Source organism: Neofelis nebulosa, chromosome 1 (genome assembly GCF_028018385.1).
Source record: "Neofelis nebulosa isolate mNeoNeb1 chromosome 1, mNeoNeb1.pri, whole genome shotgun sequence".
Lineage (NCBI taxonomy): Eukaryota > Metazoa > Chordata > Mammalia > Carnivora > Felidae > Neofelis > Neofelis nebulosa.
The window spans coordinates 192313318-192336009 of record NC_080782.1 but is presented as its reverse complement, the minus strand read 5'-3'; the positions used below and the strand labels follow the sequence as shown (position 1 = coordinate 192336009).

The following is a 22692-nucleotide window of genomic DNA, read 5'->3' as shown; positions in this document are numbered from 1 at the left end:
ATAAATTCTCCCATTCAGTAGATTGTCTTTTAGTTTTGTTGATTGTTTCTTTTGCTTTGCAGAAGCTTTTTATTTTGATGTAGTCCCAATAATTTATTTTTTCTTTTGTTTCCCTTGCCTCAGGAGACATATCTAGAAAAATGTTGTTATAGCCAATATCAGAGAAATTACTGTCTGTGCTCTCTTCTAGGATTTTTATAGTTTCGGATCTCACATTTAGGTATTTAATCCATTTTGAGTTTTATTTCTGTAAGTGGTCTAGTTTCATTGTTCAGAATGTAGTTGTCCGGTTTTCCTAACACCATTTTTTGAAGAGTCTATGTTTTTCCCCATTGCATATTCTTGCCTTCTTTGTTGAAGATTAGTTGAGCATATAATTGTGGGTTTGTTTCTGAGTTCTCTATTGTGTTCCGTTGATCTATAGGTCTATTTTTGTGCCAGTACCATACTGCTTTGATTACTACAGCTTTGTAGTATAGTTTGATATCAGGAATTTTGATACCTCCAGTTTTGTTCTTCTTTTTCTTTTTTAAGTTTATTTATTTCCTTTGAGAGAGAGAGTATGTGTGTGAAAGAGCAAGCTGGGGAGGGACAGAGAGAGAATCCCAAGCAGGCTCTGCACTGATAGCAGGAGCCCGATGTGGGGCTTAAACTCATGAACTGAGAAATCATGACCTGAGCCAAAATCAGGAGTTGGACGCTTAACCAACTGAGCCATCCAGGAGCCCTGTTCTTTTTCAAGATTGCTTTGGCTATCCAGGGTCTTTTGTGGTTCCACATAAATTTTAGGATTATTTGTTCTAGTTCTGTGAAAAATGCTTTTGATATTTTGATAAGGATTGCATTAAATCTGTAGATTGCTTTGGGTAGTATGGGCATTTTAACAATATTGATTTTCCCAATCCATGAATATGGAATATCTTTCCATTTGTTTGTGTCATCTTTCATCAATGTTTTATAGTTTTCAGAGTACAGGTCTTTCATCTCCTTGGTTAAGTTATTCCTAGGTTTGGTGCAATTGTAAATGGGATTATTTTCTCAATTTCTCTTTCTGTTGCTTCATTATTAGGATATAAAAATGCAACAGATTTCTGCACATTGATTTTGTATCCTGTGGCTTTACTGAATTCATTTATCAGTTCTAGTAGATTTTTGGTGGAGTCATTAGGGTTTTCTATATATAGTATCATGTCATATGCAAATAGTGAAAACTTTACTTCTTCCTTACCAATTTGGATGCCTTTAATTTCCTTTGTTGTCTGATTGCTGTGGCTAGGACTTCCAGTACCATGTTGAATAAAAGTGGTGATAATGGACATCCTTGTCTTGTTCCTGACCTTAGGGGGAAAAGCTCTCAGTTTTTCACCATTGAGATGATGTTTTTTTGTGGGTTTTTCATGTATGGCCTTTATTATGTGGAGGTTCCCTTTAAACCTATTTTGTTTAGGTTTTTTATCATGAATGGATCTTGTACTTCGTCAAATGCCTTTTCATCATCTATTGAAATGATCATATGGCTTTTTATCCATTCTCTTGTTGATATGATGTATCACATTGATTGATTTTCAAATACTGAATCACCCTTGCATGCCAAAAATAAATCCCACTTGATCGTAGTAAATGATTTTTTTAATGTGTTGTTGGATATGGTGTGCTAATATTTGTTGAGGATTTTTGCATCTATGTTCATCAGAGATATCAACCTATAGTTCTCTTTTTTCATAGTGTCTTTAATTCTTTTTTAATGTCTTATTTTTTATTTTTGAGAGAGACAGAATGTGAATGGGGCAGGGACAGAGAGAGAGGGTGACACAAAATGCTCTGAGCTGTCAGCACAGAGCCCAATGTGGGGCTCAAACTCACGAACTGTGAGATTATGACCAGGGCCGAAGTCAGAGGCTTAACTGACTGAGCCACCCAGGCAACCCTGCAGTGTCTCTATCTGGTTTTGGTATCAGGATAATGCTGGCATCATAGAATGAATTTGGAAGCTTTCCTTCTACCTCTTCTATTTTTTGGAACAGTGTGAGAAGATTGTATATTAGCTATTCTTTAAATATTCAGTGGAATTCATCTGTGAAGGCATCTAGTCCTGGAGTTTTGTTTGTTAGGAGTTTTTTGATTACTGACTCAACTTCATTACTTGTAATCAGGTCTGTTCAAATTGTCTATTTCTTTCTTATTCAGATTTGGGAAGTTGTATGTTCCCAGAAATTTATCCATTTCTTCTAGGTTGTTTGGTTTGTTGGCCTATAATTTTTCATAATATTCTCTTATAATTCTTCATATTTCTGTGGTGTTGTTATTTGTCCCCTTTCATTTCTGATTTTTGTTTATTTGAGTCCTTTCTCTCTGTTTTGTTTTTGTTTTTGTTTTTTTTCTTTGGGGCTAATGGTGTATCAATTTTGTTGATCTTTTTAAAGAACCAGCTCCTGGTTTTATTGTTCTGTTCCATTGCAATTTTACTTTCTATTTCATTCTACCCTAATCTTTATTATTTTCTTCCTTCTGCTGTCTTTGGGTTTTGTTTGTCTTTCTTTTTCTAGTTCCTTTAGGTGTAGGGTTAGGTTGTTTATTTGAGATTTTTCGTGCTTCTTGAGGTAGACCTGTATTGCTATAAACTTTCATTCTAGAACAGCTTTTGCTGCATCCCAGAGATTTTGGACCATTGTGTTTTCATTTTCATTTGTCTCCATATGTTTTTTGATTTTCTCTCTGATTTCTTGGTTTACCTGTTCATTATTTAGTAGCATGTTATTTAACCTCCATGTATTTGTATTTGTATTTGTGTTCTTTCCAGATTTTTTTTCATGTGGTTGATTTCTAGTTTCATACCATTGTAGTAGGATTCATGATATGATTTTGATCTTTTAAAAATTTTGTTTAATGTTTGTTTTTAAAAAAGAGTGAGAGAGAGAGAGAGCGAGCATAAGCAGGGGAGAGGCAGAGGGAGAGGGAGATACAGAATCTGAAACAGGCTCCAAGCTCTGAGCTGTCAGCACAGAGCCTGACGTGGGGTTTGAACTCACAAATCATGAGATCATGACCTGAGTGGAAGTTGGATGCTTAACCGACTGAGCCATCCAGGCTGAGCTATACGTACATATATATGTATACACACACACACACACACACACACACCACATCTTCTTTATCCATTTATCTGTTGATGGACATTCGTACTCTTTCCATACTTTGGCTATTGTTGATAGCACTGCTATAAACATTGGGGTGCATGTGCCTTTTCAAAATAACACACTTGTATCCTTTGGGTAAATACCTATGGTGCAATTGCTGGGTTGTAGGGTAGTTCTATTTTTATTTTTTTATTATTTTTATTTATTTTTTAAATTTTATTTTTAATTTTTTTTAAAATTTATATCCAAATTAGCATATAGTGAAACAACGATTTCAGGAGTAAATTCCTTAATGCCCCTTACCCATTTAGCCCATCCCCCCTCCCACAACCCCTCCAGCAACCCTCACTTTGTTCTCCATATTTATGAGTCTCTTCTGTTTTGTCCCCCTCCCTGTTTTTATATTATTTTTGTTTCCCTTACCTTACGTTCTTTTGTTTTGTATCTTAAAGTCCTCATATGAGTGAAGTCCTATGATTTTTGTCTTTCTCTGACTGACTAATTTCCCTCAGCATAATACCCTCCAGTTCCATCCACGTAGTTGCAAATGGCAAGATTTAATTCTTTTTGATTGCCGAACAACACTCCGTTGTATATATATACCACATCTTCTTTATCCATTCATCCATCAATGGACATTTGGGCTCTTTTCATACTTTGGCTATTGTTGAAAGTGCTGCTATAAACATGAGGGTGCACATGTCCCTTCGAAACAGCACACCTGTATCCCTTGGATAAATGCCTAGTAGTGCGATTGCTGGGTTGTAGGGTAGTTCTGTTTTTAGTTTTTGAGGAACCTCCATACTGTTTTCCAGAGTGGCTGCACCAGATTGCATTGCCACCAACAATGCAAAAGAGATCCTCTTTCTCTGCATCCTCGCCAACATCTATTGTTGCCTGAGCTGTTAATGTTAGCCATTCTGACAGGTGTGAGGTGGTATCTCATTGTGGTTTTGATTTGTATTTTCCTGATGATGAGTGATGTTGAGCATTTTTTCATGTGTTGGTTAGCCATCTGGATGTCTTGGAAAAATGTCTATTCATGTCTTTTGCCCATTTCTTCACTGGATTATTTGTTTTTTGGGTGTTGAGTTTGATAAGTTCTTAATAGATTTGGGATACTAACCCTTTATCTGATATGTCATTTGCAAATATCTTCTCCTGTTCTGTCAGTTCCCTTTTAGTTTTGCTGATTGTTTCCTTTGCTGTGCAGAGGCTTTTTAATTTGATGAGGTCCCAGTAGTTGACTTTTGCTTTGGTTTCCCTTGCCTCTGGAGACACGTTGAGTAAGAAGTTGCTGTGGGCAAGATCAAAGAGGTTTTTGCCTGCTTTCTCCTCGAGGATTTGGATGGCTTCCTGTCTTACATTGAAGTCTTTCATCCATTTTGAGTTTATTTTTGTGTATGGTGTAAGAAAGTGGTCCAGGTTCATTCTTCTGCATGTTGCTGTCCAGTTTTCCCAGCACCACTTGCTGAAAAGACTGTCTTTATTCCATTGGATATTCTTTCCTGCTTTGTCAAAGATTAGTTGGCCATATGTTTGTGGGTCCATTTCTGGGTTCTCTATTCTGTTCCATTGATCTGAGTGTCTGTTCCATACTGTCTTGATGATTACAGCTTTGTAGTATAGCTTGAAGTCTGGGATTGTGAGGCCTCCTGCTTTGGTTTTCTTTTTCAAGATTGCTTTGGCTATTTGGGGTCTTTTCTGGTTCCATACAAATTTTAGGATTATTTGTTCTAGCTCTGTGAAGAATGTTGGTGTTACTTTGATAGGGATTGCATCGAATATGTAGATTTTTTTTTTTTGAGGAACCTCCATATTGTTTTCCAGACTGGCTGCACCAGTTTGCATTCCCATCAACAGTGCAAAAGGGTTCCTCTTTCTCTGCATCCTCACCAACATCTGTTGTTGCCTGAGTTGTTAATTTTAGCCATTCTGACAGGTGTGAGGTGGTATCTCATTGTGGTTTTGATCTGTATTTCCGTGATGATGAGTGATGTTGAGCATTTTTTCATGTGTCTATTCACCTTCTGGATGTCTTCTTTGGAAAAGTGTCTATTCATGTCTCTTGCCTATTTATTCACTGGATATTTTGTTTTTTGGATGTTGAGTTTGATAAGTTCTTTATAAATTTTGGATACTAACCCTTTATCTGATATGCCATTTGCATATATCTTCTCCCATTCCATCAGTTGTCTTTTAGTTTTGTTGATTGTTTTTTTTACCATTCAGAAGTAAACAGGTCCCTTCGTATGATACTTCAATTCTATTCCTGGGAGACAAACTAAGCCAGCAGCTAATGAGTCTTCTGGTGGATCTGCCCATTTGAAAACACCAAATTTGCTGTAATGAATTTTGTAGTGCTCTTAGGAACTGCTATGTCTAGCATACAGACATTAATGCATCCTTTTTGAGACAAAAACAAGGAAACAAACAAAGAAACAAAACCAAAAAAATCACAATACCGTATTTTGAAAAGCTTATTGTTCTCAAAACAGAATCTGTTCCATAGAAGGAGTATGACATATTTTAAATGTGAAGTAAACAAAACATGCTACATTACACAGGGTCCTAGTTGGAATATTCTAGAAGAAAGACTTACCTTAAAGCAGAAGTCTAAAAACTGGAGCCAAAATTTAATCCTCTTATGAAAGCAGACAGTGTTCACAGCAATCCTGTCATTGCCTTATCAACAAAGATGAAACTGCTCAAGTTGGTGGGAACCCACTTTGGCTGGTAGTTAAATAAACCTAATTTGGTCCCTTATTATTCTAGTGATACAGGTGGAAATATATGGACCTATATATGAAATATATGAATATGAAATAAATGGATATATATGGAAAAATTCCTGATAAGAATTAGGAATTCTTAGGAATGTCACTCATTAGAAGACAGTGTAATGAAACATCATGTAGAGTCTGTTGGAAGAATGGATAGAAGCTCCCTTGAATTTCCAGGTGTAGAAAAGAAGAAATTTCACTTTTAGGTTATTCATCTGTTTGCATAAATATTTGCTGATTTTATGCCTTATACATTTCCCACTATCCTTTACCATTTCAGATGAATTGTGCTACTAGAGAATTTTTAAAATAATTTAGTTTTCAAATCCCAAGTAGTAGCACTAGTAGGGCAAAATGAATGTTTTTATGCAAAGTAGAATGGGGGAATGCTTAGTGATGACAGTTAAAATGCTGTTTTTTTTCCTAACATAGTACTGTTTCAATTGTAAAGTCATTGAATTCAATTATCTATTAACAACATGAGAATTTATTTAATGATAGTGTACAATTTTAGTAGGAGTTACTGGAAGTTTTCTAAGAATGTTGATTCATCTGAAATCACATTGTTTTACAGATGTAGTCTGTTGAGTTTTAACAAAAACCCCACAGCTAATTACAGGTAGGAAATAATTATATCACATGACTATTTTCATTGCTGGTGTTGGTTTTTGTCTTATATCCAGCAAAACTATGTGCTGCTTAGCAACACACTTTCTGTAGTCAAGGAAACATTGTCACACACTTAGAAGAAGAGATAGAAATGAATAATTGAAGGCTATCCTTGAGGTACTGAGAAGATACTTACAGGAGGAAGTAACTGTCCTCTAGTTTAATTAAATTCAAAGCAGTTTCTATCACAGCTTAAATGATTAAGGTCGGAAAAACATTTTTTTGACTTCACTGATGCCTAAATTTGGTTAGAGAGAGATTTTATAGATGGAGATGTCACCTTGAGTTTCAAGGCTCAAATGTGTGTGTGTGTGTGTGTGTGTGTGTGTGTGTGTGTAGGGTTAAAGTCAATTCTAAGATTCTATGCCAGAGAGATAGAGAAGCTTTCTAAAGAGGGTCAGTCTTGGGGCGCCTGGGTGGCGCAGTCGGTTAAGCGTCCGACTTCAGCCAGGTCACGATCTCACGGTCCGTGAGTTCGAGCCCCGTGTCGGGCTCTGGGCTGATGGCTCAGAGCCTGGAGCCTGTTTCCGATTCTGTGTCTCCCTCTCTCTCTGCCCCTCCCCCGTTCATGCTCTGTCTCTCTCTGTCCCAAAAATAAAAATAAAAAACGTTGAAAAAAAAAATTAAAAAAAAAAAAAAAAAAAAAAAAAGAGGGTCGGTCTTAAGGGAGGTTAAGAGATTTGGAAAGAAGAGAAGCCTGAAGGGCAAAGTTTCTTATTCCCTTACCCATGTGTATCAGTAATCACATAAAGGGACACAACAAATATTTGTGGATCTGCCTGCTCTGTCGCAAGCCAGTGGAAGAACATATAAGACAACACTGAGTGTGTTTATTTTTGATTTAAAATTTTTAGAAATTGTTTATTTATTTTTGAGAGAGAGAGACAAAGTACAAGCAGAGGAGGGGCAGAGAGAGAGAGGGTGATACAGAATCTGAAGCAGGCTCCAGGCTCTGAGCTCTCAGCATAGAGCCCTACATGGGGCTTGAGCCCACAAACTGTGAGATCATAACCTGAGCTGAAGTCAAATGCTTGACTGAGCCACCTAGGTGCCTCTGTGTGTGTTCATTTAATCGTGGAGGAGCTTCAAGGAAAGCAACTCAGTTCACATTTTTAAATATTTATTTTGCAGTATTCACTTTAAAGGTGTTTGCTGTTGTTGTTGATCTCAGTTTTAAGTAGTTTTACCATGAAGTACTTGGGTATTTTGTTGTTCTTGTTCTGCTTGAAATTCATAGAATTTCTTACATGTGTGATATGTTGTCTTTTATCAGTTTTGATCATTTCTCAGCCAGTTTCTCTTCATTATTATTTCTGCATCATTCCCTCCCTTTTCCCTTCTTCTCATCCTCCCTCCCCTTCTCCCCCCACTCCCCCATTCTCTTGGCATTTTTTTCTGGGATACTTATAAATATGTTAGATTTTTTTTATCGTGTCTATATGTTTATACTCTACTGGGTTTTTTTTAACATATTTTTTTCTCCATGCTTCAGTGGATCCATTCTATTGCCCTTTCTTCCAGTTCCCAATCCTTTCATTTGTTGTGTCTAATTTGTGTTAATCTCATCTACTGAATTTAAAGTTTTTATTATTATACTATCCATTTATAGAGTGTTTATTTAAATTTAATTATTTCTTGAATATTCCAGTTGTCCGGTGAAATCATCCATCCTGCCATGTGTTTCCTTGGATATATTTATGGTAATTTCAAAAACTATATATAATAACCCTAACATCTGGATCACCTGGAGCTCTGCCTCCATTGTCTATTCTTTCTTTTATTTGCCAGGTATTTGGTCCTCTCCAGGCATGCCTTGGAGTTTTTGATTGAGCACAAGACATTGTGGTGAAAAATTGTAGAAATAATTTGACACTTTCACAGGCACTTCTTCTAAGGACGATTCTGCCCCACCCCCCACCCCCACTTTTTCTAATTGGCAATTAGATTAAGGGAAGATCAACTCACTCCTACCTGGGGTTTATCTGATTCAAAGACAGGTTTCAGTCCTTGGTAAGGTTTTGTCTATTTTTGGTTCATATTTTTTCTTATATTATAGTGCTGGATTCTTAATTGAAAGTATAAGAGATTTGCTAGGGATCCCCCTCCTTGTAGGGCCCAAATTTTTCAGTAGTAACACTATTGAAATCCCAGGCAGCCTTTATACACTGCTTTCTGCTTGGTTTCTTAGTCTCTCCTCCTGTGTAGCTCAGAAATCATCAAATTCCTCTGGGGGAAAGTGCTACAGAATGTTGGGTTCATATCAGTGAACTTCCTTTCTCTCTGAGATTCTGGCACTTTAAATATTGACTGCTTTGATAGCTTCCTGATTTCTCCAAAGAAATTTTCTTTTTAAATTTTGTCTAAATTTAGAATTATTGTCATATTCAAGTTAGAATGCAGTAAGTTCTTTACTATTATTGAAATGACCTAATTTTCTTTTATCAGAACAATGAATTTTTCTCTTTATGTTCATGATACTTTTTAGGTTACCTTTTGAAAAAAGCAACTTAACCCAAACATCAGTCCTCCCAGGCTCATTTCTTGGCGCTTTTTGCCACTTTCTATTGCCATCATTTTGTTTCTACCCTAACATTGATTACTTCTTGTATTTTTTTAAGTTCATTTTAAGTTCATCTGCTTCTCTCCAGCCACTTTTTATTTTTCCTTTTAATTTGCTGCAAAATTTTAGTATCTATTGCTGTATAAGAAACCACCTTAAAAGATAGTGGATTAAAGCAATGATTTATTATTTCTCTTATAGGTTGGTTGGCAGTTTTTCTGCTCCATGTAGTGTCTATCAGCTGGGGTCACATGGCTGTAATTAGTTGGTGGTTGGGCTGGGTCTGGAACATCCAAAACGGTCTTACTCACATGTTTGGTGCCTCAGCTGTGGTGGGCTAAGGGGCTAGAGTACCTTGATTCTCTTCCATGTACGTCCATTTCTCCAGCAGTCTAGACTGTATTTTCTAAAGCTTGACAACTGGTTTCCAGACAGAAGTAGATGCTGTCATGTTTCCTAAATTCTGAGCCCAGAACTGTCACATTGTATATTACTTCTTCCACATCCTCCAGGTCAAAATAAGTCACAAGTCCAGGCCAGAACCAAGATGAGGGGAAATAGATTCCCCTTCCTGAAGGGAAAAGGGGCATGCACATAAGAGGAATTGTTGGTGGTCATCTTTAAAAGCAATCTACCATAGTGCATATTTGTATAAAAGCCTATTCCTTTTTCAGTACAATCTACTGATAGTACACTGCTTGTTTGGCTTCTGCCCCAGATTTTTTTCTACCAGCAGCTAAATTCAGTTACTTGCCATCAGTAGGCTCAGGCAAAGCATAAGCACTGGGCTCAGTATCAATTTAAAACAGAAAATTTTACTTGTACCTTTTCTCATTACTTGTCCCAGTTTTAATAATTATATTTGTGTCTTTCTATCTCTCTCCTTTTTGAGCCAAACCTACCCAAGCTCTATTCTTATTACCTCTTTTTATATTTCCTGAACCTCAGTGCTTTCTGGGACTGCAACATCTTGCCTTTCTTGGCCCTCTGCAGGTTATTTTTTTCTTGATTAGATTTCTCTTTGTATCTTCAGAACATTGGCATCTTCTCAGCATTCTCTTCCTAGTATTGTGGAAAATACCTGCCCTGCTTCCAATGGGAGACTCTCTGTTCCAGGTATTGCTCTTACTGTTTTTGATAGAATTAATCTTTATTTCCAAAATTAACTGATAACTCCAGATCTATTTTTATATTTTATTTATTTATTTATTTATTTATTTATTTATTTATTTAGAGACAGAGTGTGAGTGAGGGAGAGAGGCAGAGGGAGAGAGAGAGAGAATCCCAAGCAGGCTCCATGCTCAGCTCAGAGCCCAACCTGGGGCTGGAAACCACGACCTTGGGATCATGACCTGAGATGAAATCAAGAGTTGGGCACTCGACCAACTGAGCCACCCAGGTGCCCTGATTGATTGATTTGTTTTTAAGTAGGCTTCATATCTACTGCAGAGCCCAATGTGGGGCTTGAACTCATGACCCTGAGATCAAGACTTGAGCTGAGATCAAGAGTCAGATGCTCAACCGACTGAGCCATTCAGGTGCCCCTATGATTTTTTTTTTAAACAGCATAAAACATGAATTCCTGGGATACAATGGAATCCATAGGTTATAAAGGGCCTATGTGTATAGAAAGTTTTACTAATTTTGATAAGTTGCCATTATATCTTTTGAAAGTGAAAATTTGTTCTTGAGTAGAAACAAATTTGGCCAGATTTTCTCAGTTTGGCTATAATATTATGCTACTAGCATATGTGTTTTAATTTGTCACAGTTTTCATAAAATAGAGTAGGTATAGACTTAAAACAAATCTATATTTTATTCCAATAATTAAAAAAATAATATATTATTCTGTGAAATGCTTAAGATACTGTAAGTCTCACCTAATGTTTAAGTAGCTAAGCAGTTATAAGACCATATTATATAATGTGAAATAAAAAGTAAACATTCACCTGTAAACAATATCACTGAGCACATGAAATTTGTCATAATTTAAAACTTTTCTGGCTAATGAAAAAAGTTTAAAATTAAATAATGCATTTATATTGTACAGGTCTTTGGGAAAAAAGTGTGTCATGATTGTATTACTTTATTGGGTAAAGAAAACATAAATATGTATTTTTTGGGAAGTCAGGACCTCTTTGAAAGAGCTTTGAAACTTTGTTAGGTTTTTAGAATAGAAAAATCCCTGTTGGAACAACAAAGCACTAAGGAGGGGTCTTGGCAGCAAGTAGCTCTTTGATAGTTGGCTCCATTTTAGCCCCTGGAGTGAAGATGTGTTTTTCCAGAATCATATATTAGTTTGTTTGTCAACAATGCTTATCTCTGATAAAGACTAAGTGGAAATTGTCCTTTTAAGATTTATCATGCTTTTCAATGAAACAAAACTCCCATAGCCAAAATGTCACTGATATCTGAGATACCGAATTCTTGTACTCTCTGCTTTGTCTGATTTGCTAGTTGCTCTCTGAAACTTGACAGATTTGAACAATTAAGTCAAGGTGATAAATCACTTGTATTTCTGATTCCATTCCTATTCACTTAAGTGGATGAAAAGTTCATTGTGAAGATGAAAGATTATTTTCAGTAGACTTATGCAAATTATTACCAGTTATTGCTTTGTGTAGTCTCATTAAAAGTAAAACTGAACAAAAAATTGAACTAGGAATTTTCTGGGATAGTCTTCAATTATGTGGGTACTAGCTTTTCTAAAATGCACTCTTGAATTTTAGTTTTGACAATTTCCATCACCGTATCTATAGCGCCACATGCTTTCCCCAAGTTTCAAAACAAATTAAAAAAAATTACTTAACAAATACTGTATGAAAACAATGTTTAACAATCTACCACTATTTAGCATAGGAGCTCCAAAGGTTGAAGAAAACGGAAGTTTTAAAACAATGATGATTTTGTTAATGGCAAGTCATAATCACCGTCTCCAAAATTTGTTTTAAAATTTATACTTTAAACTGACACAAAAATACATTATCAATGAAGTTAAGTTTTTGGTTTCAACCTAAATTTTGGTTTTCTATTATAATTTTCTTATTGTACTTTTTTTTTTTTTTTTGGTGGGGGAAGGTTGTTCTAGTATTTTCATTAGCTTCCTTTTCCCTTTCTGATAAAATTCAGGTTTATCTTTCATTTTAGGAAATTTTTTCCACACTACGTCTCATTCATGTTGTCTAATCCTGGCCACATCTATTATTATCCCTTCCATTCCATTCATGCCTCCTTCTTTTATTCACTCTGACCTTCTGGCCTAGAGCTCCTGTGGGTATCTGTGTTTGTAGCAGTTTTTTTTTTTTTTTTTGTAATATTAAGCAGACCTTCTGCTGATTTATCAAAGATTTATTAGCATCTCTTCTGTGCCAATTAGTGTGTTAGATTTTGAAGATAATGATGGTCCCTTTGAGCTCTTTGAAGTTAGGGGTTATGTCTTGTTCATTCTCGTATCTCTCTTGCTTGACACACACCTGACTCATGGCTGACCTTCCACAAAACTGTTATTAAAAGTATCCTGGGGGCCTGGGTGGCTCAGTCAGTTTAAGTGTCTGACTTCAGCTCAGATCATGATCTCATGGTTCATGGGTTCAAGCCCCGTGTCGGTCTCTGTGCTGACAGCTCAGAGACTGGAGCCTGCTTTGGATCCTGTGTCTCCCTCTTTCTGCCCCTCCACCACTTTTGCTTTGTCTCTCTGTCTCTCTCTCTCAAAATAAATAAACTTTAAAAAAATTAAAAAAAAAGTATCCTCTGGGGGTGCCTGGATAGCTTAGTCAGTTGAGCGTCCGACTTTAGCTCAGGTCATGATCTCACAGTCTGTGAGTTCAAGCCCCATGTCAGGCTCTGTGCTGACACCTCAGAGCCTGGAGCCTGCTTTGGATCCTGTGTCTCCCTCTCTGTCTGCCCCTCCCCTGCTCATGCTCTGCCTCTCTCTGTCTCAAAAATAAATAAAAACATTTTAAAAAATTTTAAAAAAGTATCCCCTTTTAAAGTCCATCTGCCTATGAAGTATCCAATCTCTATTGATTCTTTCCTCTTAGTTCCAATAATGTTTATTCAAATTTTGGGGATATTCCATGTACCAGTCAGTAAAATATTGTTCTTAGAGTTTCAAATGAAATTCGCTACTGTGGTAGCAAATTGCCTAAGTATAAAGAACACACACTGCACAAACATTGCTTCAGGTACTTGATTGCTATATTAAGCTTTTTTAAAAAAATTTTTTAATGTTTATTTTTGAGAGAAAGTGCGAGCAGGGGAAGGGCAGAGAGAGGGAGACACAGAATCTGAAGCAGGCTCTAGGCTCTGAGCTGTCAGCCCAGAGCTCGATGCGGGGCTCGAACTCACGAACTGGGAGATCATGACCTGAGCTGAAGCAGGACACCTAACAGACTGAGCCACCCAGGTGCCCCAAGTTGGATTTTAATGCAACATTTGGTTGAACTGCTGACTTTCTGGATAGGATGTCTGTTGTGGATATGTTAGGGAAAAATCTGTTATACGTTGGCCGACAGGACTGATAAGGGAATTTCAGTCCCTGCCTGAAGACTTCCCAGCTGGGTTCTTATTCCCACCCTGCTTGCCTCAGGTGGCAAATTACTACTAATGAGGAATGCAGAAATAACAGAATATAAATTGTCCCCTTTGTTGATGCTCTGGGCTCAGACCTCTGGAGAATGATCTCCTCTGAGCCCACCCGTATAAAATAAACCTCCTGCCTTCCATGATCTCTGAGTGCCGCTTGGTTCTTCTGCTGGGTGATCCAGACTAGTTTCTGTAACAGATAAAGCAATCTGTGCAGCACTAGCTTCACGAAGCTACACCTGAAACATACCTTTTGTTTTGTGACTCAGAGACCAAGTTTGAGAAATATAAAACGTAAAATGAAATTAGGTTGTGTATTTAAAAATCATACAGTATAATTATTTATATTCATATCACAAGAGAATACTATGTGGCAAGATATGTAACATCAAGACAATTGTGAAATTAATTTGATTATTTCTGAGTAAAATAATATTTTTAAACTTCAGAAATGCGTTCCAGAAAAATACAATAAATATTTCCTGATCCTTCTTCTGTCAGTAATCAAAATGAAATTGAACTGGGATGACATGTTCACATTCAGTTATTCACTTCCTGACCTTACAAACTTGGCTTAATAGAGTTTCTTTTTGGTCACACTAGTTCCCAGAACTATGAAACTATCAAATTTATACTTGAAAAGACAATTTGTATATTGTATGGTGTTGGGTTACAGTCCTTCCGAAATCTCTAAAATCTCATTCTTTGTTTCACCCAACTTTCTTGTGAAGAGTGAGTATTCATGCTAACTTTAATAACCCTCATTTGTTTTTCTGGATAATGCATGATTTAATCTTCATGCTTTGCAGAACTTTGCCTTTTTCAAGATCAGACTTGCTCGATGCCATTCCTTCCTTCCATTGTTTTATTTGTGAGGAAATTACCCCTTTCAAGGGCAAAGGAGTTGATAAAAGATAACTCACAGAAAAGTTTGTATTAGGTTGTTTACCAAAAGAGGATATGAGAGGAGTCTACATCCACAGTAAGCCTTAAGAAACTGAGAAGAGAAAGGAAGGAAAGGGAAATCTAACAAGCTAAGAAACAAAGACTTGGAATTTGACATTAAAAATACATACCTTATCTATCCATTCCTGACATATTCATCATAATTTCTATCAAACTTCATGATCCATAGAATTTCATATGAACTCAAAATATTATTAATTTTGACTTCCATTGAAAATAAATTTTGTCAACCACCTTCTTATTAAAATGTTTTAGAACTAAACCCATAACAATTACATCTACAAAAATGTCATTAGATTTTCTAAAAGAACACCAATCTACTTAGAAGTATGAGCTCAACTTTTTAATGCATGTGTTTACATAGTTGCTTTTTTTTCCCCTACAGGCAGCATGATGTACTGGAAAGAATATGAGATTCTGGGATTAGGAGAACTGGGCATGAGTCCCAGACTCTGCGCTACCAGCTGTATGACCTTGGGGAAGTCACTTCATCCATCTGAGTCTTGTTTTTCTTGCCTGTCAAATGAAAAATAAAAGACCCCAAACTTTCAGGTTGAGTATGTAGATCAAATGAGTAATATATGTGAAAATGCTTTGTTAGTTGTAAACCATCATACAAATGATACTTACTTTTATTTCAGATGAACTCAAATATTGCTCTAAATTGGTAAGACACAAACAAAACAAATGACTGTTAATGTCCATAGTAGCCTTGGTTCTATCTAAAAAATTTTTCTTTAGAAAACTAGGCTTTTAATTAGCAAATTGTCAATGGCTCTAGACTCTTTCAAAAAAGAGTCATTATGTATTTGAATCATTCAATTAGGAAAAAAAATATAATCCTCCTTTAAGAGAACCTTCTTGACACTGAATCATTTGCTCTAAGCTCAAGTTTGATCTTATCCTGACATTCTCCAAGCTTGTCCTTTGGAGAAGCCCCTTTAAGCTGTGGATTGTATAAGTGAGGAAGATGTATAAATGAGAGCACATGTACACAGGGAAAACTTACTCATGAGACAGTGGACACAGTGCCAAGGATCCACTCTACTTTTAGGGGTCCACAAAAATGGTTTACTTTATTTTGTAACTGGAAGAAAGAAATGAACTTTTAGGTCAAATAAATGTTTTAGTGTATAATATTAATACCTTCATCTTTATGCCAATGAGTCATAAATATATTTTTTTAAGTTTAATTATTTATTTTGAGAGAGAGAGAGAAAGCACACACTAACTGGGGAGGGGCAGGGCGAGAGAGGGAGGGAGAGAGAGGGAGGGAGAGAGAGAGAATCCCAAGCAGGCTCTGCACTGTCAGTGTGGAGCCCAATGCAGGGCTCAAACTCATGAATGGTGAGATCATGATCTGAGCCGAAATCAAGAGTCTGACGAACTGATTGAGACACCCAGGCACTCCCAGAAATAAAATTTTTGTATTCGTTGTAGCTCTGGATAACTTAAGATGAATTCTTTGAGGAATCCAGTTATCTACTGTTCAAGGCACACCAGGACACTGTTCCAACAGAGGTGATGTTGCCAGGAATCACAGATGTGGAGTGATTAGTTCTAATCTGCAAAATAGGGAAGGCTTTGCAGAGTTGATATTTAAATCAGTATTTTGGGGGATAAATATGCTTTCTATAGGTGAATGTGGAAAGGGCATTTCTGAGAGAAAAAGCAGCATGAACCAAAGGATGAGGCTGTGGAGAGAGAGCACTGGAACTTGGCATTAGTCAATAACTGACAATGGCCTATTCAATATAAAGTCATGAGGGGAAAGTCCACTACTTACATGGCCGAACCTTACTGAGCTAGTGTTTGTCCATTATTTTTCATTGAAATATTTTACAGCTAAACTCAAAAAATTACATGAACACCAAATGAGTAAGCAGTTGGTTGTTCAAAGAGCTAGTGAGCTTAGATAGAATTAATAAGGATATTGTGTCAATAATAAGGCAAAGTATCTTATGTAATAGTTGTTCTCTGACTGCAAGCAATAAAAATGTTTTCTGCTAATTCAGACAGAAAAGGAACAAAAGGAGGAAAGAAAAATGGAAGCCAGCCTTGCTAACAAAAATGATATTCTTTTCAAAGTCAGAGTGTTTTTCTTCTTCCCCACAGCTGAACCATGTAATAATCTCCACCTAGAAGTTCAGTTTAACCCGAGACCATTGGACCAATTCCATCCTTTGTCAGGACCTCTAGGTCAATACTCAGGTTATCCAGTACCAAATATGCAAACATCTGATTCGTCCTCAGTCTTTCTAGCAAACTTGTACCTTGCTACAAGACTGATAAGGATTATGTGGGTGAATTCTGGAAATTGTCCTCTCTCCTTTTACATTATAGCCTCTTTCCTGTTATCAATCTCTCTGTTCCTCATCAACCATGTCTCTGCTCCTTATCTCCAAAGACCTATGAGCAGAGCTGACATTCATGCTCTACACTGTGCATTGAAATGCTTATTTACACTGATAGCTGTTCTGATGTATTGAGGCATCCTTTCGTTGGGCCATGGCATCTGTTTTGACTAGTTGGTATCTGTATATACCAGTGGTTAGATGTGTTCCATGTCATTCCTGCCCATAATCAACATTTAATGTGATATCTGAAATCATCATTGGAAAATCAGTATGAAGATAATAAATGTAGGTCTTTTGTGTGGTAAAACATTAGTTTTCCTCTTACTTTAGCGATCAGTCTGGAATTTTTTGTCCACTAGAAAATGTTATTTTCAGAATTGGACTCCTTCTATTATTTAATAGGTAACCATACATGATTCTAATCTGAACTGTTGACTGATGAGACTTTCAGTACATACATGCCAAATGTGCTCAGAGTCCAGATATTAGGGATGAAAGGATATATGGGTCACAGACTGTGTCTGCAAAGAACTCAATATGTGGGGCTTCTCTTCCAGATCTGCCACTTATTACTTTATTCATTGAGTTTTAAATTTGTTAAATTTAAAATTATGGTAGATTACTTATTGGCTTTTTGAAATGTAGGTATTAATTATATTTAGAAATATATTTGAGGGTATCACAATAAGCTTGAAAGGTAATTGGGTAGACCCTCAGAAAAAACCATCCAAGTAATCTCCTCAATGCTTATCCATCCATCCATCCATCCATCCATCCATCCATCCATCCATCCTTCTGATATCTTTTTGGATTCATTCATCTGCGAGGAAATGTGCTTGCAAATAGAAAGACTCCCAAGAAGCTTACAGATTGGTGTAAAAATAAACATACAAATAATTATAATGCCACTATGGAGATAAATTCACAGCTGGAGATGCTCACACAAATTCCAGGGAGTATAGTGAAAACAGTCCTAGAATCTGGAGGATTGTAAATCTGGATTTGAATTCTGGCTCTACTCTTATTAAAGTTATGGCTTTGAGTGAATTATTTAAATCTCTATGTCCCAAGTCTCCTCATCTATTACATGTGCACAATGTCACTTACCTGATACATAATAGGTATTCATCATGTTAGTTACCTTCTCTGTCTTGCCCCCTCTTTCATTCATCCAAACTTTGGCTTCCTTATCTCAAAAATAAAAGGCTTTAATTTGATATCTGAAATCTTTAAGAATCTAAAGTTCAGTGATTTAGGAATAATCCCCTCATCTTGGAAGAGATGCATTCATTACTTATGGTCAAATATACTTTTGTATTATAAACGTAGTACAACATTATGAAGAGCATTGATGAATCTCAAACACACCAGGCTCTTTCTTACCTTCAGGACTTGGCACATCCTGTTCCTCTTACTTGAAGATGTCTTCCCCAGTGCTTTCCCTATGCTTACCTGGGTAACTCCTGCTCATCCTCCAGTTTACATACTATAAGTCACTTCCCCAAAGATAATTTCCACAGGTGATTTCCAAGGGGGCGGATCTGTGAATTGTCTTTGGACTCTACTCATCCTTTCAAAATAGCCACCATACTACAGCAATTAGAGATCTAAATGTAGATCTCTAATATAAGATCCACTTACATGCAAAAGACAAAATTAGAGATCTCTAATCTTCTAGTGTGTTTTCCTTTAAAAAGGAAGCGAGGATGACTCTTGTTTCTATAGACCCTTCTGGGAATAAGTTTATGGTTTATTGAAAGAGGGCTTATTTATATTTCATCCTCTCAATACAAAACATGGATATAATTATTGATGGCTACCATATACAAATCATTTATTACATGCAGGCACTGTTCCAGGCACCATGTATGTATTATTTCATTTACTTATATCAACTTTAAGAAATAGGTTTATGGGTAAAATAGGTTTACAAATGAAGAAACAGCAACTTAAGGAGTTTAAATAAACTGTGTTTCCTAAATGTCAAGGTACCATAGGTCATAAAAATAAAATGAGGAAAAACAAAAGAACACCCAAACCTCAAAACACTACACCAAAATGCTATTAATTTAACAGTAGCTTTTCAGGGAGAGAAGGAAATGTGCCTTACACAAATTCTAAGATGATCATCTTGTCATATACATTTAGATTGGAGAGTGGCAGAGGCTGGTTTGAACTCAGGAGTGTATAGTTTCAGAACTAATATATTTACCATTATCCTATGCCCTTCAGATTCAGGAAATCAGCCCTAAAGTACCACAATACTTGTGAAAGGCTCATGAGATAAATAAAAAATTTATTGGAAATTGTGAAAATAAGTCAGGGGAAAATAGAAATGCAAAACAAAACAAAACAACCACCTATTAAATTCAAACTCACCAATAATATTAGATTTACAAACTTTAAAATAAAAGTAGAAAATAGAGAATATTTATTATGTACCAGTCACTTTATATTGATCTCATTTAACACTCATAGCAATTATAAAATAAACATTATTATGACCCATATTTAACAAATGAGAAACTTGGGAATAGAATCTGCCCAGTTTGTATACTAAAAAATTGTGGAGTTTGTGTTAGACTTATCCCGGAAATTGTGAAATTGGTAGGAGATTCTACAATTTCCTGGATCACAGGGATGCAACAGTGTATTCTGAATAATTGAATAAAATTAGTCAAGGGAAATATTTGTTGTTGGAACAGGTTTTAACATGGGGGTACCTGGTTTGTTGTGTAAGTGAGATCCTTTTTCAACTATTTCTGCTGGATCTTAATTTTTTCAGTTTCAGGTTTGACAGTCATGGTAATTTTAGGAACATGTCCACACAAGAGGCTGAAAGTAACTGTGTATTGTAATCTTTGGTTACTTGTCTTCATGTACCTAGATTGAAAGATCCTTATGGTCGGGTGCTATGGTTTTTGTATCAGTGGCTGGCACAACCAAGGGGCTCAATAACGACTTGTTGAATGAATGAAGCATGAAGAAACTGAGCACTAGCAATTTTAGATCGAAACCAAGAAAAGGTGTATCATGAAAAATGTCTTTTTTCATTCTACCACAGCCAGCCTCTTCAGGGCCTTTTATAAATTAGAAAAAGTGCTCTCCCGAGGTGTATAAATTAGGACTTAGGACAAGGAACCCACTGGGTAGATGTGCTCTCCCTGACTTGACCTAGCCCTGCAAAGAGATTCTTCCAGAGAGCAGTGGAGTCCAACTAGGCAAACAGCTTAGATTTCCAAGCCCACTTGCTCCCTTAGTCAGGGTTTACCTCACCATTCCCTTGATTTGGGGGGTGTGGTGGGGGTAGGGCAAGTGTCTTTTTGTCTTTCTTAATCAAGAAAACACTAGTCTGCCTAGTTTGAAAAGATGTAAAATGATTGCATTCTATTGATTTATACCTTATTAAATCTCCATGTCAGTCTTTATTATTCAAAGAAAGTGCATTAGCTAGATTAGTTCCTTGTCTCCTTATACTATAATCTAGAAGCAATTTTTATAGGATATTTTCAGATTTTGTAAACCAATAATATTGAGCCCTGAAACTGTGTATTTTAGTATTGGAACATTTTTTGAATTTTCTACTGATTTGCTTGTGACATTTTTCATATTTTGTTTTAGGTGAGCCACTAGAAAAAAATAGCCAAAACCAGTGTCTAAAAACATGAAATTATTTTTTCTCTTTCTGATGTATGTACACACACACACACACACACACACACACACACACACACACATACACACAGCTTTTTTTCTGTGCTAAGTGGGAATTTAGGGGCAACCTGATTCATAGCAAGAGACACAGGAATTCTGTTGGGATCAGTGGCTCTCTGAACAGCTCTGATTAATTGCAAATGATCATTGTAGTAATAGTTTATTAAGAGGAGTTTATTAAAACTTAAATCTTAAAGCTTCAATTCATGTCACTTAGGCACACACTTCAAAAATTAAGAAATTAAAGCCAACATTCCTTTCTTGACCAATGGAAAGGCCAATTAAAAACCTCTTTTGCTTTGATTATAGCTCTGATATAATGTGCCTTTTAAGAATATTTGTATTTATTTTTAATAAGGACCACAGAACTGTTTTCAATTTTGAACGTACGGGGAGTAGAGAATGCTTCAATTCAGCTTGTGAATCCTCAGGTTAGAACAATGGTTTCCAGTCCCCTAATGCACTTGGAAATGTAGTCTCTGTGGATGGATCTCAGTATCTGTTGTAGCTCCCATTAATCCTCATCTTTCTGTTTTTTAAGTAGCCTCCATGCCCAACTTGGGGCTTGAACTCAGGACCCTGAGATTGAGAGTCACACGCTCTACTGACAGAGCCAGCCAGGCACCCCCTTCATCTTTTCTTTTATATTCAAGTTTGCCATTGTATTAAGCCGAAGCAACAAAGTGGAAGGAATTCTTATGATGGAGAAAAGAACTTATACCTTCAGTAGCTCTAAGGGTGACTGACTCTTTTGTGTGAGCAGTGTCCCTGAATAGGAGCAGGCTCTGCTGTCTCCATCAGTAAACAGGTGCGAGGACAGCTGTGTCAGGAGACCCCTTGTGAACACTAGGGAAATACATAACAAAGTGTTTGGAAGAAGGCTAAACTTAGTGGAGGACTGCTCATGCTTAGTAATATTTATTGACCCCTGCCTTATTAAAAACATTAATTTGTAGCACCTTTAAAATGATGTGGTTTCCTGATATCAAGCCATTTTCTTTTCTGGTTCATATTGGTTTTATTATTGCCTTTACTAATAAGTAGATAGAACCCTGGGTTGACCTCCAGGTGTAGCAAGAATAGAGAACAGAGGATTTGGGTCATCTGGAAAACAGTATTGAGCGTTTAAAGGGTAAGGGCTCAGTTAGTTAGGCATCCAACTCTTGATTTTGACTCAGGTCATGATCTCACAGATTATGATCTCACAGGTTTGTGAGTTCCAGCCTCACATTGGGCTCTGCCTGCAGAGTTTGCTCAGGATTCTGTCTCCCTCTCTCTCTGCTCCTCCCCCACTCACACGTGAGTGCACTCTCCCCCTCAAAAATAGGTACATACATTTTTTTAAAAAAAGAAAGTTTAAAGGGTAAGGGCTTTAGAAATGTGATTTTGAATCACAGCTTTGTATCTAACTGGATGAGCTTGGGCAAGTCCTTTAACCTCTCAAAGGCTTTGCTATCTTCTTTTGCAATAGCCCCTACCTCCAATGGTTATTGTAAGGGTTAAGTTAGATAATTCATGTAAAGTATTTAGCACAGTGACTGGCACATGCTTAGTGCTTGGTAAGTGACAGCTTTTTCTACTGTTGACATGTGATCCCGGAGAATCATTCTTTGTCTGAAATTCCCTTCATCTAGGTTGATTTATAAGTCCTAGGAATACCTCCAATAAAGTAAAACTTTGGAGATTTTTGCATTTGTGCAAAGCAGAATATATTGCCAGAATAATTGCCATCAAATTAGCCTTAATATACCCTAAATTATTTCCAATGAACTGGACTATATGTATATTATATATAAAAATAATAATGATAATTCTTATAAAATGATATTAATGTTTTCTTTTTGTTCAATGCAAATTTTATCTCTCAGGAACTTTATATATGTAATTTTAAGTACTTATAACAATGGCACAAATTAAAGCAA

General features: G+C 36.4%; 1 protein-coding gene across 5 annotated transcripts in view; it reads left to right on the top strand.

Annotated features, from left to right (window-relative positions):
• SCEL (sciellin) overlaps positions 1–22692 on the top strand; it is a 319097-nt gene that overhangs the window by 111381 nt on the left and 185024 nt on the right. For 3 of the 5 annotated variants that reach the window (XM_058682406.1, XM_058682392.1, XM_058682403.1), the window contains exons 2-3: positions 10183–10265; positions 15085–15251. The gene's annotated coding sequence lies outside the window, so the exon portion shown is untranslated. The remainder of the gene's footprint in view (positions 1–10182; positions 10266–15084; positions 15252–22692) is intronic. The other 2 variants (XM_058682414.1, XM_058682422.1) reach the window with 1 other exon arrangement.